The sequence below is a fragment of the Coturnix japonica genome, chromosome 16 (assembly GCF_054131305.1).
Source record: "Coturnix japonica strain WE chromosome 16, WE-NBRP24, whole genome shotgun sequence".
NCBI lineage: Eukaryota > Metazoa > Chordata > Aves > Galliformes > Phasianidae > Coturnix > Coturnix japonica.
In genome coordinates, this window is record NC_140678.1 from 176,702 (window position 1) to 191,843 (window position 15,142).

The following is a 15,142-nucleotide window of genomic DNA, read 5'->3' on the forward strand; positions in this document are numbered from 1 at the left end:
ATTTTGGCAAAGGAATCTCTGGTGCCAGATGGATTCAAACTGTTTTGTCACAGATACAAATCCATTCTTCTAGTATAAGCCATTTGTTGGGAAAATTGGGAATATCTTCCTGAAGTTGGATTGGCACTAACATATGGCTCTGTGAACAGTGGTGGGACATTGATAAGGTGTTGTTTCTCATCCCAGAATTCCTTTATGAGACAGACTGGAGAAACTTGTTCCTCTGTCCAGAATGTGACAAGAATAAAAATGTAAATAAATCTCAGCACTGTGGGGGAGCAAATCTGATCTGACAATCAAAGACCATATGTGGGGCAAAGGAGAGACATGTCGTCTTCAAAGGAATGTCTGGAATTTTTACTTTTTAGGAAATAAGAGCCCTGTCAAGCATCCAAGTTCTGTTAGAAGTCAAAACTTGAATCTCTCATCCTGACCTAGGCCTATGAAAATCCTCTACCTTTGCCCCTGTGGCATTAGCTAAGATATGGATATTATTATTGTACTTAAGTATGTGAAGCATTCCATTCAATTCTTCTGCTTTCTTGTTTCTTTAATAGTTCTGTTAATGTTTTTAATATTTCCTAAAGTTAGCAGATGAGGCTTGGCTCTTGCTCTACTTCCTGGTTAAAAAAGAGAGAAATTCTATTTTTCTTCTACTGGGACATCCAGAATCCCTAAAACTACAGAAAGACTCCAATTATGTATAATACAAGCTCCAGCTCAGTTTTCTATTACTGCTCCATAAAATTAGACTTGGAAGCTGATCCAAAAGGGAGATCATAAATAAATCGATGTTGACAGTAAAATTAATGACTTTCATAATCCATGCTTGCATATCTGCAGTCTCTTCTCCAGACTGAACAATCCCAGCTCTTTCAGCTGCTCCTCATAAGGCCTGTGCTCCAGACCCTGCACCAGTTTCATTGCCCTTCTTTGAACACACTCCAGGGCCTCAATGTCTTTCTTGTAGTGAGGGACCCAAAACTGAACCCATTTGAGGTGCAACCTTTTTTTGTACCATGAGAGTGTATGAAATATGGAACAGGTTGTCTGCAGAAGCTGTGGAGCCTCCACACCTGGTAAAAATCTGACCAGATGTTGACCCTGCTCTGAGCAGTGGTAAATGTGCAAGATGATCTTCAGAGGTCCCTTCTGAGGTTATAGCTCTACCAGCTTGGATCCTGACCCCATCAAGTCCAAGCTGAAATACTTCTTGGGCTGTCATTGAAGGGTTGGGAAAAGATGATAAGTACAGTTGCCAGGATGGGTTTGCTGCACCCAATCTTGGGATCTCTGTGGGCTCCCCAGCACACTTCGGAGTAACAGCCATTGGAGAAATGATCTGCCTTTTCTCTGATTAAGATGATTGTTTTCTATCACACTCTAGTTGGGCTAGATTTCAGAGCCTGGTGTTATTCTCTCATGACAGGAACTAGGAGTGGGGATTAGAAGATTAAATGTGTTGGTTTTAAGAGATTTTTGTGCATGTGTGCATTTAGAAAGGCCATTAGCATGGAGAGCCATGTAGTAACAAAGCAGAATTTTAACACCACCTCAGGTACTGTCTTGTTCAATATGATTGGGGGAGAGAAAATCTACCTGTCTGTTTTTTTGTTTTTGTTTTTTTTTATGAGTGATACAAGAGCTGTAATGCTGCCCTTATCTTGCAGTGCTTTTGCAGGAATTTTTTGTGGATATCTAAAGCAGAGGCCAGATATGTATCAAATCAATAAAGGAATAAATATCAACCCTCTGTCTGTATCTCATTTTCCATGCTAAATGCAGCTGAAGCTCTTTCTCCATGAGGATTTATAGGATACAATGTGTTGTTAGCAAACACAGAAAAACAACTGGAGTGATCTCAGAAGGAGACACAGACTCATTATCACTGAACATAGCTGATTGCATTGCTCTACTTGTCTCCCTGGCACACAAATAAACTGTCTCTCTGCTGTTTATCTAAAGCTTAATTCAGACTGATACAGAGCGGAGCATCACACAGCAGGTGGCTCCAGTCCCCAGAAATGATGTCATGGAAGAAAGCAGTTTTTTATCTAAAAGCAGAAGAGTAGAGTAGAAAGGGTGAATCTCTTCTGCGCCAGACTGGCCTCACTGTTGATCTGGCTCCTTTCTATAGATGCAGCAAGTACATTTGTAAAAACAAAAGGAGAAAGCCAAGGGACTGAAATGCATAAGTAACATCAAAGCAGCCAGCTATTTGAGAGTTCTGATGAAGGAAAGTATAGCTGTACATATCTTGAAAACTATTAGCCCTTTAGACCTCACCCTAGAGACTGCTCTGAACTCCAGGTCAGTTTTTTTGAAAGTGTATGTTGCACTGCACTATTTTTTCCATATGTTTACAACATCTTGCATCAGTTAGTGCTCATTTCCTTGGAAATCTGGCTGATTCCCAGGATTTCAAGCAGATAACAATTGAAAGTCTGATTTTAAAAGCAAAATGTTTTCAGATCATACGCTGAAGTGGCAGTTAACATAACCCTTCATCTTAAGTTTGCTTGTGTATTATCAGTGGAAAGCTTGGGTACTATTTTAGGAAATTATGAGCACAGATTTGAATAAAAATAAAACTACCCATAATAAAAATAAAAAACCAAGGTTTTCTGATGAAAGAGATGAGGAAAAGCAATTAGTGAAAAAAAATAGGTCGGGATTTAAGAGTCTGATATTAGAATAATTACTGTTCTTGTGGGAGAAGTAGTGACCGAAATTTTTGCTAAAAGAGATATGCAAAGATTTCCCATGAATAGTATATTTGTCAACAAAAATTCATCACCTCCACCAACATTTGAAATCAAAGATGGAAGAGAGAAATGTCTTAATTTCTCTGGCAGAACATTTTCTTATGATGTTCAGCATGAGGGAATCTCTCCTATCCATTAGGGTGCACCATTTTTTTTATTTTTTATTTTTTTTTCATAAAACCTGGGGAAAAGCCTGGGGCTCTGAAACCACTCCCAGTGCCAAATGTTACAACCTCTACACTGGAGATAAACATCAGCTTTGAGACATGTATCAGCCTTGAGAAAGTCACAGCCTGGGCTGCCTGTATATTTGAAAGCCTGCACAGAACTTTCCTGGTGTTGTTTGGATTATGGTTTTGTGAGGTTGGAGAAGGGGATACAGGGTCATTCAGGGAGAAGAAGCCACTGGGAGACTGCAATCCTTGCAGCAATCAACAGTGCAGAAGAGATTATGCTCTTGTTTTCTGCCTTAAGTGGAAGCATCTTCACTTCCAGATTCATTACCTGAATGTCCTGGTCTGCAGAGGTTACACATTTTGCAGAAGCTCTTATAATTTCCCTTCATCACCCTTAGGTTGTGAAGGAGTAGGTTCAATAACACATCCATATACTTCTGAAGTCTTGCAGAGTACATTGCAGTCACCTGCATGGATGACTACACACCTGCTCACAAACAAGACTGATATTCCTGTTTCTTTTTTCCAGGGCTGAAGACACCACTTCAGTGTGGTGCCTCTGTTCTGCTGATACTGGTGGAATCAGTCATTTATGCTCAGCTGCACCCAGCCTGAGAAACCCAGTAACCAAGAGTTAAGGAGGTGGGGGGAACAGAAGGGGGTTTGTTGAGATTGGTAGAGAGCCCATAATAAAGCCATTCTGAATTATTTGCTTAACCACAACTGTCTCCATTCTGTATTTACCCAGGACTGCTGAGCCCAACTATTGTTTATCTAGGTCCCCAGCTGGGCTTGAGTCAAACAAGAGGAAACCATATGCCTCTCCAGGGAGTCCCACAGTGTGTGAGCAACTTGGTCTGGCCTCAGATCCCTCACCCTTCATAGTCTTTGCTCTTTTTCTTTCTTCCTCTCTCTCTCCCTCTGTCTCTCCTTCTCTCTCTCTCTTTCTCTCTTCTTTTTTCCTTTTTTTCCACTATAACCAGAGCCAATGCTGTCGTGAACATTCATTTCCCAGCGCTGCCTGTATCATTCCTATGGCCCTTGCCAAAGCTGCTCTCATCTCATTTCAAAGACAAAAATAGTAAAATTTTCCAAGCAGATGCCAAATCACAAGTGTAAATCTGTTTTTCAGAAGAATTGCTAGAATCCTTGTCCTTTCCGACTGCTTCTACTCTGTTATTCCCACACTCCCCAGGGCTTTCCACCTCTGCTTATGGGGTGGAAAACAAGAATGGCTATAGCAAGGGAAACCAACAAACAAACAAAGCTGCTGCAAATGGAAAACACCTCCCAAATCTCTGGATCCTGCTGAAAATGTTGTTAAAGCCTGAAGCCGCTGTACATCTTAGTACAGAGCAGTGACATGCAATGTTTTCCCGACATTCATCTCTCATTTGAGGTTCCATCTTCTTCAGTCTTATCTATTTTTTCTCCTTTTCATGGTCTCCTTTTTCCTGGTCTCTGCTTTTAATATGTGTAAGCTGTTGTGACAAGGAAGTGGAGGATAATTTCTAAGTTTGACAGTGGATTGCCCTTATGGGTTTCTATGACAAACCATAAAATCTCATTGACTTATTTTGTAATTGTGTTTATTATGTGAGAGTTCGGTGCACTTAAAAACATAAGGAAACAAGTGTAAGTGTAGCAGATCAAAGATGTTTGTTTTCTAGCCTAACCCTCTCTGATAAATATCATTTTCCATCATGAGGATGGTAAAGAAGATCCTTAAAGTACATTTGGGAGAAGGCCTCATTCAGCTCATGTAGTGCAATTCTGTCTAGCTCTAGCTGATGGTATGCCTAGGAGCTGGCAGAGCAGAGATTTTCTAAACAAGATAAATGTCTATTGGACAAAATTCCAGTTCTCCTGCTTGAATATGTGATTTTGTATAATGCAGGTCTCAGTGTTACTTCGCTACAGCATTCCTACCAACAGTGAGTTCAGAGAAGAGCCTGTTTCTTATCAAATGAAAAAATAAATACAAGCCAGGCCAAATCACTAGGTCACAGATGAGACAAGAGTTATCTGCAGGACAAGCAACCAGCTGTTTGAGGTTGCAAAGGATTTCCAGCCATTGGAATGGGCTCCCACTGGCAAGAGTCAATGGTATGTCAATCTACAGGAGAGCTTCCTTCCATAACACGTGTGTTTAAGGGAATGATCCCTCCAGGGTTTCTGCTCCTTCTGTGTCTGACTTTCAGCTGTGTAACCTTTCAAACACAAAGCAAAGACATTATTCTCTGGGAACGTGTCAGCTCCTTTGGCCACACACTGACAATCAGCCGTTGTGTGCCCATTCACCAATCCAAACCATTTTAAAAAAAAAAACTGCAGACACCTGGGCTTTGCTAGTGCAATTCCATAAGCCAAACAGCTTCTGAGTTAAAACTGAAGTGTATGAAGTGAAAGTAGGTCTCTGCAAAGGGAAGTCTCTTCAGCTTGAAGCAAGCACTCAAGGCTCAGTGACATGCAGATTTAGGACAGAATATTGTAAATGTCTTGCAGTAGCAATGATTTTACATATATGGGGACAAAAATCCACATTTTGAGTTTATTTTCATTTTGTGGATTCTGCTGCTTAAGCAAGAAAACAATTTGTTTGCATAACTTTTTTCAGGGAGGCAGAGTTGCTTAATGCTTAAAATACAGAACTGATTATTTTTCTTCCTGTCTCTGTCGCTTGCATCAGAGTATCGTCTGAGGGAGGTCATCAGCTTTGCTGTGAAATTTCCATACTATTAGGATGAAGATAATATCTCACTGGATTCTGGAGTAGAATTAATTAACATTCAAAAAAACCCTGAAGCTTTTTGTTGGCTTAGATCTTAATAAAGCATTGCTTGCAACACAAAGTTTGCATTCTGAAATCAATTCAAAACAGGGCATAAATTCCACATTCTTTCCAAAATGCAACAGCAAATGGTTGAGAGCTTTTCCAGGGTGGTTCGTGTCATCTGAACATTGTGTGGAGCTTTTGTTTGTTTTCTCTTCATTCTCCCTTAATAAGAAAACTTTAAATTTGGATTATTATTGAAATACATCCATGGCAGGGCAGTTTATTACTGTTGCCTGGCAGCTCTCAAAACTTTCACAGATTTCATCATTTTTTTTACATTCAATTTTTATTCCTGCATTTTTTCTCTGTAACAAAATTGTGCCAACATTTATTTCTTTGTTGAATCTGACTTTTTTTGAAAACAAAGCAGCAGACAGTGACAGCTGTTTGCTCAGTTATGGCATCTCCATAGCTGAAATGGCAGCTCTCTGGTCCTATCTTATTATGGGAATGTATCTTATTTTACAAGCTTTACTGGGGTAGGAGGGAAACAAAACAAAGCAAAAAACAAAAACACAAAAAAGCACAAAATCAAAACTAGCATAAATGACAGAAAATGCTGTTGTTAGCCACAGATTTGTCTTGGGAGATTCCACTTAGATATGAGGAAAAACACTTTTTCCAAGGAGGGTGGTACAGGCTTGGTCTCCAGAGTGATTGGGGATCTCTGCTCATGACCATTTCCAAAATTTGGGCAAAATACAATGAGTATTGATTATCTCCAAGCATGCTCTAGAAGGGAGCTGCATGAAGGGAAAGCCTTGCAATCACTATGGAAGTGCATGTGCTGCTATGTCATTATGTGCTTTATCTGTGGTTTTTGTATGCCAGAAACACAGCAGGTGGCAAATGGCATTTGTAACTAAGACTATGATTCGTTGAGAAAGGATCCTACATACTCTGACTTTCCTGGGTGAAGAGCTTGGCAGTCATCATATAATTCTGTTCCAGCTTGAGTTTCCTTCACTTCAGCCTCAGGAGAAGGAAGCCACTGGAAAGCTACCCTTGATAAACCTTGTCTCTTTCTTCTTGCACCTCCACAAGGCTCCTTGTGTTTAGTCTGGGGCTTGCTGTAACTAAGCAGCACTAGGTAACCTAATAATTACGATAACCTGAAAGAATGCAAGACTGAGAAACCCTCTGTGCCAGGTAAAGTGTCTACGTTGCTGAATGGACTCATGATGTTGTACATTTCCTCATTTCCCTTTACAGCACCTCTAAGTCTGATAAAATCTGCTGATTCCTGTTTAATGGATAACTTTGGTTACTAACAAGCTCACTTGCCTCTTAAAAAGCCGACATCAGTCTCAGGAGATCTAATTTAGGAAGCACGTGTAAGGCAAGTCTGTCCTACAAGTGTGTCTGATGTGGGAGCAGCACCTGGCGATACCGCAGGCTGCTTGGCTGCCAGAGCTCAGAGTATTGTTATTCACAATCCAGTTCGCCAGCCAAAGTACCAGAGGCTCTCCTCAAACTCCACACCACCTGAGCATTGTGGAGGGCAGCTTGCATCTACAGCATGCATTATTTCTTCCTGAGTGGTTTGAAGGCTTCCTGATGGCAGCAGCCAGCAGCAAAGACTTGTGCTGGAACAAAAAGAGCTGCACACTGCAGTCAGGAAGACTCTAGCCAAAATCTTGTGCTACAAAACTCTTGTACTGTGTCAGCTTACCCTACTCAGTTTGGCCCACTGGATCTGTGTCAGACACTGTGGTCTCTTTTCTCTGTGGATCATCTACCCTCTTGCCTTAGATGGCTTTCACAAGGAATCGGTATTGACCCAACAGCTCAGGGATTCTGTGTTCGCTTCAGTTCGTCCTAGCCAATATTACCACAAGGCTGTTACACAAATGCTTTATGAGAAGATGGCACAGGGATCTGGAGCTCAAATATTTGAACCCTTTGTTTTCAAACTGTTCCAGTGGATACATGGATGAAGGCTGTGGAGAAGATTAACTGTAGTTATGGTTCTACCACTTGTATAATGCAAGTGTATATGAGCTGATCTGCATTACTGTGTGCTTCTACTCTCTGCTCACAGCCACCTGTGATATGAGCTAGCTCCAGTTTTGAGTGAGTACACAGACTTTTCTCAACTCCTCCCATATCCATTTCAAACTTACCACTTTCAGTCTGCAATTATGTAAAGGAATCCTTCTATGTCCTGTTGTATGTAGGAGTTACAAGTTTGTGTTAGAAGACCACAGAAGTGTGACATCTCTGCTCATGAATGTCTTTGTGTTATGAAAGAAATGCAATTAGAGGGGATCTTGTTGTCCTGAGACAATCAGGAGATATGACAGCAGACAGCTTCACCCTCTTCAATATGGTCTTCCTTAAACTATGTTTTTACTTCAGATTTGGGTTGACAATAACTCATTCAAACAATGATCTAATGCCTATATGAATGTTTGTAAAACCTCATTGCTCCGGCAGGTTGAGTGCTTGCCAAAAAGCAATCACATGTAATTAGAGAGAAGGAATTTACTGGCCTTTCACTGCAGCATATTTTCCAGTTGTGCTCGTACCACTTTGACTTTCTAATTAACTGAGATTGTGTTCCATTTTGGGGTATACACAAATTTATCTTGTTTTCAAAGGAATCTTCTCTTTAGATAGGACTGGCAAAAGCCTGCCTAAAAGCAGCCAGGGATGTGGGGATAAGAAGCCTGTGTGGAAAAACAGGAATGAGGTATCCTTTGCTATCTTGCACCTGAGACAGCTAGTAATTTTGACATGGAAACTTCAATGAAAAAATTGCTTTTGGAATTTCTCCAGCATGCTGGAAATTCCCTTTAGGAGTTCTGCGGATGAAAGGATAAGTCTGTGCATTCATGAGTGGGTCAATATGTAGTAAACCTGCATGGTCATTTGATGCTTTATAGACATAGCACTGGGTTTAGTCTTGATGGACCTTATCTCTCTTTCAGGCATTAGCTATATTGTCTATGTTAGGGACAGATACAGGTGCACGGAGAATTCAAGTTGGATGAAAGAAGTCTTTTCCAGCAGGTGTCCAAAAGCACCTTTCCCACCATGTTGCCAGCTATAACCCACGCATAGTAAACACCAGGCCAGGAATGTCTGAGCCACTGCTCTCTTCTTCTGCAAGTGCAGAAGCTGAAGTGCCTCCTCTATAAGGATAGGCTGAGGGAGCTGGGGCTCTTCAGACTGCAAAAGAGAAGGCTCCAGGGCAACTTCATAGCAGCTTTCAATTACCTGAAGGGCCCTACAGGAAAGCTGGAGAGGGACTTTTTATGAGGTCATGTAGCAACGGGACAAGGGGAATTGTCTTTAAATTGGATGAGATAGATTTAAGCTAGATTTTAGAAAGAAATTCTTTACTGTGATGGTGGTGAAATGCTGGCACAGGTTGCCCAGGGATGCTCCCACTATGGAAGCACTCAAGGCCAGGCTGGATGGGGCTGTGACAACACAGGCTGGATGGGGCCGGCAACCCAGACTAGGGGGAGGTGTCCCTGCCTATAGCAGGAAGCTGGTGTCTACTCCAAGTCCTGTCTGTGCATCCCAGCTATCAGTGAACCAACTACCTGACAAGCCATATCCAAGTTCTCCCTGCACACCGCTGTTACATCAGGGCAATTGGGGAGGCTGCTGAAATAAGAAGGCCTTTGCATCTCTCCTGCTCTGCCTTGAGCATGCTGAGCCCTAACACTATTATCCTGCCTTTCTTCTGAGACTCATGACGCTGCTGGCTTAGATTCTGCTGAACCCAGAGATTCTGACACCCAAGAAAGCTGGGACAGATGTGCTCTCTGTTGAGAATGTTGTAGCAAAGCAGTAACATCAGCATTTCTCCGCAGTGACTCTCAGAACATTTGGAGCATTTTATAACATATTAGTATTAAATTATTCCTGTATAACCTTCTGCAATGGGACTAATAAACAAGGATCATGCCTCTAGACCAATGACTCCCTTGGGAATATGTCTGGGGCTCCACAGCCTTTGAAGCAGGCAGTAATGCGGAAACAGTGACACCAGTGTCACTCCCACAAAGTAAAGTGCCCATCTGGGCATGGGTGTGAAGCTCTTCAACCAAAAAAGGGTGAAAAATGAATTATAACACCTTTTGGGAAAGGTCAGTCCCCCTATGATGTGTTTGCGATCTGTTCCCATGGTGTTACTGCAGTGACTGAAGATCCCTTGTCACTGCTGACACCTTCCTGAGTTTAGTGAGTCTCAGACAGGTTCTCTACTCCATCCCAGCTGTGCTCAGTCCCAGATTTTCCAAGGGCTGGTACATGAACTGCCTGTTTGGGCTGCTTGCTCTATGCCTCAAAACTTCCAGGGAGAGAGTAGGCTGATCCCTAAGGAAGAAAGGGCTGGCAGGTGAGGACGACACAGCCACTGGGGCAGGGATCTAAGCAGTCATCATCCAACCAAGGCCCAGCCAAGGTCAGCCCACCATCCAGAACACCAGTGACACAACTGAAGACATGCTCACCTTGTTCGTAACTCAGGCAGAGCTGAGCTGAATGTATGCACAGTAATACACAATAAAATGTGACTTTCAACAATGTCCATTACTCTGCTGCTGTCTCCTGCCAGGTCTTCCCAGGCCAGACTCAGGGCCTCATCCCCATTAAAATCTGCTTTTCAAACGTGTCTCCCCAGAGAAGGCACTGAGACAGTGCCAGACTCCAGCAAACTGCCCCGAGCAGTCACAAAGGGCTGGCAGGTTACTTTCGCTGGAACAAACTCCATCTATTGCCTCTCTACAGTCCTTCTATCCCAGACATCCTCCTCTGGTCTTGCTGCCAGCATTGAAATGAAAAATTGCTTTTCTATTATGTCTGCTTCCATTTGAGAACCTCTAGGAAAGATCTCGTGCTCTCCAGCTCTTTGCTGCTGAAATTAGCTCTGCATTCTGCAGAAATGTCAAGGCTTGATTCTAGCATCTAGCAGTGGGAAGAGTTACTGAGGCTGCAGAGACAAGACGTACTGGAGAGCCAGTTATCCAAAATGTTTTGTAATAACACAGTGAAGAGTAGGTGCTCAATGAAAGGCACTAAGCAATCCTGCAAAGGATGAACAAATGTATTCTTGGGGTCTGGCACAACAGCTGGTTAAGCTGTGGCACAGCATCCAGTACAGCTGAAGAATGCTGGAGTGGCACTGAGACTGCAATCAGAAAGACAGGTTTAAGTTACTCATAATATTTTCTAATTAATCATAATCACAATTTTTTTTTTTTTTGGGGGGGGGGCAAGGGGAGGTGCAAAAAATTGTGTGTTTTATTCTGTAAGTGCTGAACATTCCGCAATTGCTGTGTTTAATAAATACAGCAGGGGCTCCTAGGAGACTGAATGGAGCTGAATGAATGAAGTATGTGAGACATCTGAAACCTATTACTTGGAGCAAACTGTTGGAGAGGCAGGAATTCTTCTCCTTTAAAAAATATTTATACATTTTGCTTTAATGTCAGGCCAACATCTTATGTGGGGTTATGTTCCAGTGGAAGGAAAGGTGTGTCAGGGGGAAATGCAGGGGGAGGGGAGGTACATTTTTGGTTCAATCCCAAAAGAAGCATAAAGGTTTTGTGTCTTTTGTAGCATACTTTCCTCTCTGAAGTGAACTCAGCACATGGAAACATAAAGCCGACATTGCCCCAGGCTTAATGGAGAAAGAAAGTCTCACAGCTCAGATTGTTGCGGCGTGCGTTTTCAATAGCAGCTGAGCTTGTCAGACCTGGAGCAAGTCCCTTGCTTGGGGCACCAGCAGAACTGCAGGTCTCATGGGGTTAAGACTATGGGTGTTGTCACATTCAGTTTGTTTAACCTAGTTGTGATAGTTTGAGAAGAACCTGAGTCCACAGTTGATGTCTTCTCAACACATGGACAGCTCCACGAGGTTAGATGGGTGTCTAGCACCAGCAGGGGTGAAACAACACATGGTACACAGATGTCTCTGCAGAGAAATGGTTTACAGCACTCTCCATGCTCAGATTCAATTTGGACATATTTTAAGCTGGACAGAGTAGCTCACACCTCCCAGTGTCACATTTTGTTCTAATTGACTGACAAGTTGCACTGAATGTTTACTTGAACTGTATCATGCTCCAACTTATGGTTTGGGCTGAAATTTGGGGAGACTGTGCCTTGTAGTTAATGAGATGGTTGTTCCTCACAGAGACCTCCCTAGAATCTTCACAGGTTCAGTCTTCCTAGACCTCATTTCTGGTATCAGTCTTGGAGGAGAGGAGATGTGGGAATGCAGGTACTCATGAGTCAGAGAGGGAGAGAGTCAACTTTCAGCCAACTTTCAAGGTTCCTCATTTCCCATCTATCTACACTGCAGTTAACCGGCAATTCTATGTGGCTAGCAGCTGCTTTCAGGTTTGTTTTCATAGGGATATTCCTGGTCAGTTGTCATGACCAGCCTAGCTTTTCTGGATTCAACTTCTCACATTTCTCTGGCATGCCCCAACTGTACTGAGTACAGTATTTTTATTTGTTTTTTTGTTTGATTGTTGCTCTTCTTGTGTTCTCAGTACCTCCTCCATGGGTCAGCCTGTGTTTGGTTCTTGCCCTTCCTTCTGGGGAATAACTGAGTCTATTACCATGGGAGCTGGAATTTGCATCAGGAGAAAGAGTCCAAAAGCTGGCATAAGCCTTGACTTGAAATGCCGTCTTCTTGGTCTGTGGAAAACTTCTGCTCACTTGCTGTGCAAATAGTAAATTCAGGCTTCCTTGCTGCTTAGTTTAGTCTGAATACAGAGGTTGAAATACCGTGAGAATGGTTTGTTTTATTTCCAACTCACCGGAAACCAGAGACTCCTGGGAGATTTCCAAGGCAGTCGTTAAACCCAAGTGGATTTTGTTGCTCTATTGCTTGTGAACCTGAAACTCTCGACTCCTCCAGCAGTGGGTGTCCAGACTCCTCCTCCTACATCACTCTAATCCATTCTCAATTGCTCTGTGTTCATTCCTTTAATTTCATTTGTATCAACCTTACAGTAGCTAGACATTTCTCTGGTTTATTTCCAAAACTGCAAACCATATCAAATGTTCTAATAACATGGAGAGATATGACACCCAAAGTATTTTGTCTCCTCTATGCTTTTGCTTGGAATCAGGGCAATTCATCTGCTTTGATGAGATGGTCTTCATGGACCCCTATTACATCATTATGATATACAGTCATCAAATTTTCTGTAACACTCTGCTCCTGCCCAAGCTGCAGTCATAGATGTCTGTTGAACAATGTTATTGCGTTATAGATAGGGATGGCAGAGTTATCCAGAGTCAACACTCGAAATTTTCTATCAGCTGACGTGGGGAGGGGATGGGGAGGAAGGTAGATTATTTAAAACCATTACAAAAAAAAAAAAAAAAAAAGGTGGAAAGGCTGAATTTCCCTTTGCTAACACCCTGGCAAAGCTGTTCAGTAAGTGACCCAGTGGATCGGCCACACAGTATCTGCAGGTGTGGAAGCTGTCAGCCAGACTGGCTCACCCCCAGCACAAGAGCTGCCAGGACAACATAGCTCTGCCCCAAGGAGACAGTGCAGAGGCTGAGCATGAACTGCCTGCCAGGGCCTACTCAATCAGAAGCTGAAATATGGAAGAGTAATAACAGACATCTGGAAATGGCAAAGGTAATCAGAGTTTTGGCCTGTAACTTTTTTTTTCTTTCTTTCTTTCCCAGCTTACAACATTTTGGAGTACCCCATGCTGAAAGAAAATGAATTCCCTATTTCCTCTGTGCCTAGTTTCCAGCCTCAGGGGTACTGCCTACTCACTCACAGACTGTACTGTAGTTAAAACTCAGAACACATCAGACTGCAGTTCATAGTTCATCATATTTCTCAAATTTTCAGTGTAAGCAACCAAATGTTATCTTATTATTCTCTCCTAATTATTGAAGATATTTTTAAAGATGCATCAGTGACAGACATCCAAGCTGTGCACACACTGCTGCAGAGATCATGCAAAGCCACAATACGTGCAGCTGCTTCTCCTGCAGCCACAATAGACTGATCTTTAGCTGAGCTGCAAAGGGATGTGAGTTCATCACTAGCAAGCCATTTTGCCATGTCACAGTGCTGCACTGAACAAAAAGCAGCATCTCTGTGTTTTGTCCCCAGCACTGAGATCCGTCAGATCCAAGCAAACAGGGTGAGGAAGTGGCCAAGATCTTGGAAGCAGTCCTAGGCTCCAGAGTGCAGAGCAGCCCTGAGCTCAGCGCCATGGCATCTGTCCACATGGAACATGATGGCTTTGTAGAACTGCACCTTTGCAAGCACTCAGTTCCAGGAATGTTCTAGGAAGTGGGCAGAATCCTTCTGATTTTGGCAAAAGCTGGAGAAGTCCATATTCCCCTGAGAGTCCATGTGGTCTCACACAACATCAGTGTGTCACAGCAGCCCTTGGTGTCTGGATGATGTTGAGAGCTAGGAGCCCCACTTTCTCCAGTTTAACCTGTGTGCTTTCCACTCTTTATCCACCTCTCTCCCATCCAACCAAGAATCTTTCCCTTCAGCCAGCAGAAAACAGACTTTTCTCATTTCAACCAAAATAAACACTGTTCTGTCCAACGTGAGAGGGAAGAAAGAAGGGGGAGAGCATGGGGCTCAGTTGTAAAAGGAGTGCAGTAGGAGAGGGCTGCCAATCCTGGTCCAGAGTGTGCTAAAACTCCGAATAAGCCAGCAGGGCTGGGATGGGACTCGAGTCCTTTCCTAGCTTCTGCATTATTAGGAGTGTTTGTTGAGGGAATTCTCTCCCTTTTTACTTGGGCAGTTGAACTATACAGTCATTGCTGAACATTCATTCAGTGCTTGTTCCACCACATTTCATTGTAGTGATGGGGAAACTATGAGCAATTACAGCAGAGCCATTTCCCTCTTTATGAACCTAATTCTGTAGAAGGAATAAAACAAAAAGGAAGAAATAGAGGATGGTGAGGATGAAAGGTTTTTCAGGAGATACAAGAGCAGAAATCTCCAAGAATAGCTTGGATGAATGAATTTTCTCTCCATGTTAGTCCAGGTTTCAGAAAGATTAAACTAATGCTGTTACCTTTGCTTCTTTACATTCTTTCTTCCTGTTGAATGCCCATGCTCATCCACTTCACCAAGCAGCTGGAATCTCAGCCATAAAGGGAGAGGCTGGCTGCTAACTAAGAATCTGTAATGAGGGATATTTCTGAATCTATAATCTAACAGGCATATGTGAAGCCCTATGCCCCCTACATATGCATTCTTCTGCTGTACTGGTGACTTGTCTGTCTGATTGCCTTTTTACCTTTGTAAAGCTACTGACCCATGGTTTTACTTCACTGCATATAGCTGCTTTATCCGTTAGGTTTTTGCATGCAGACTCTTGCCTAACTGTAACCCCAAAGGA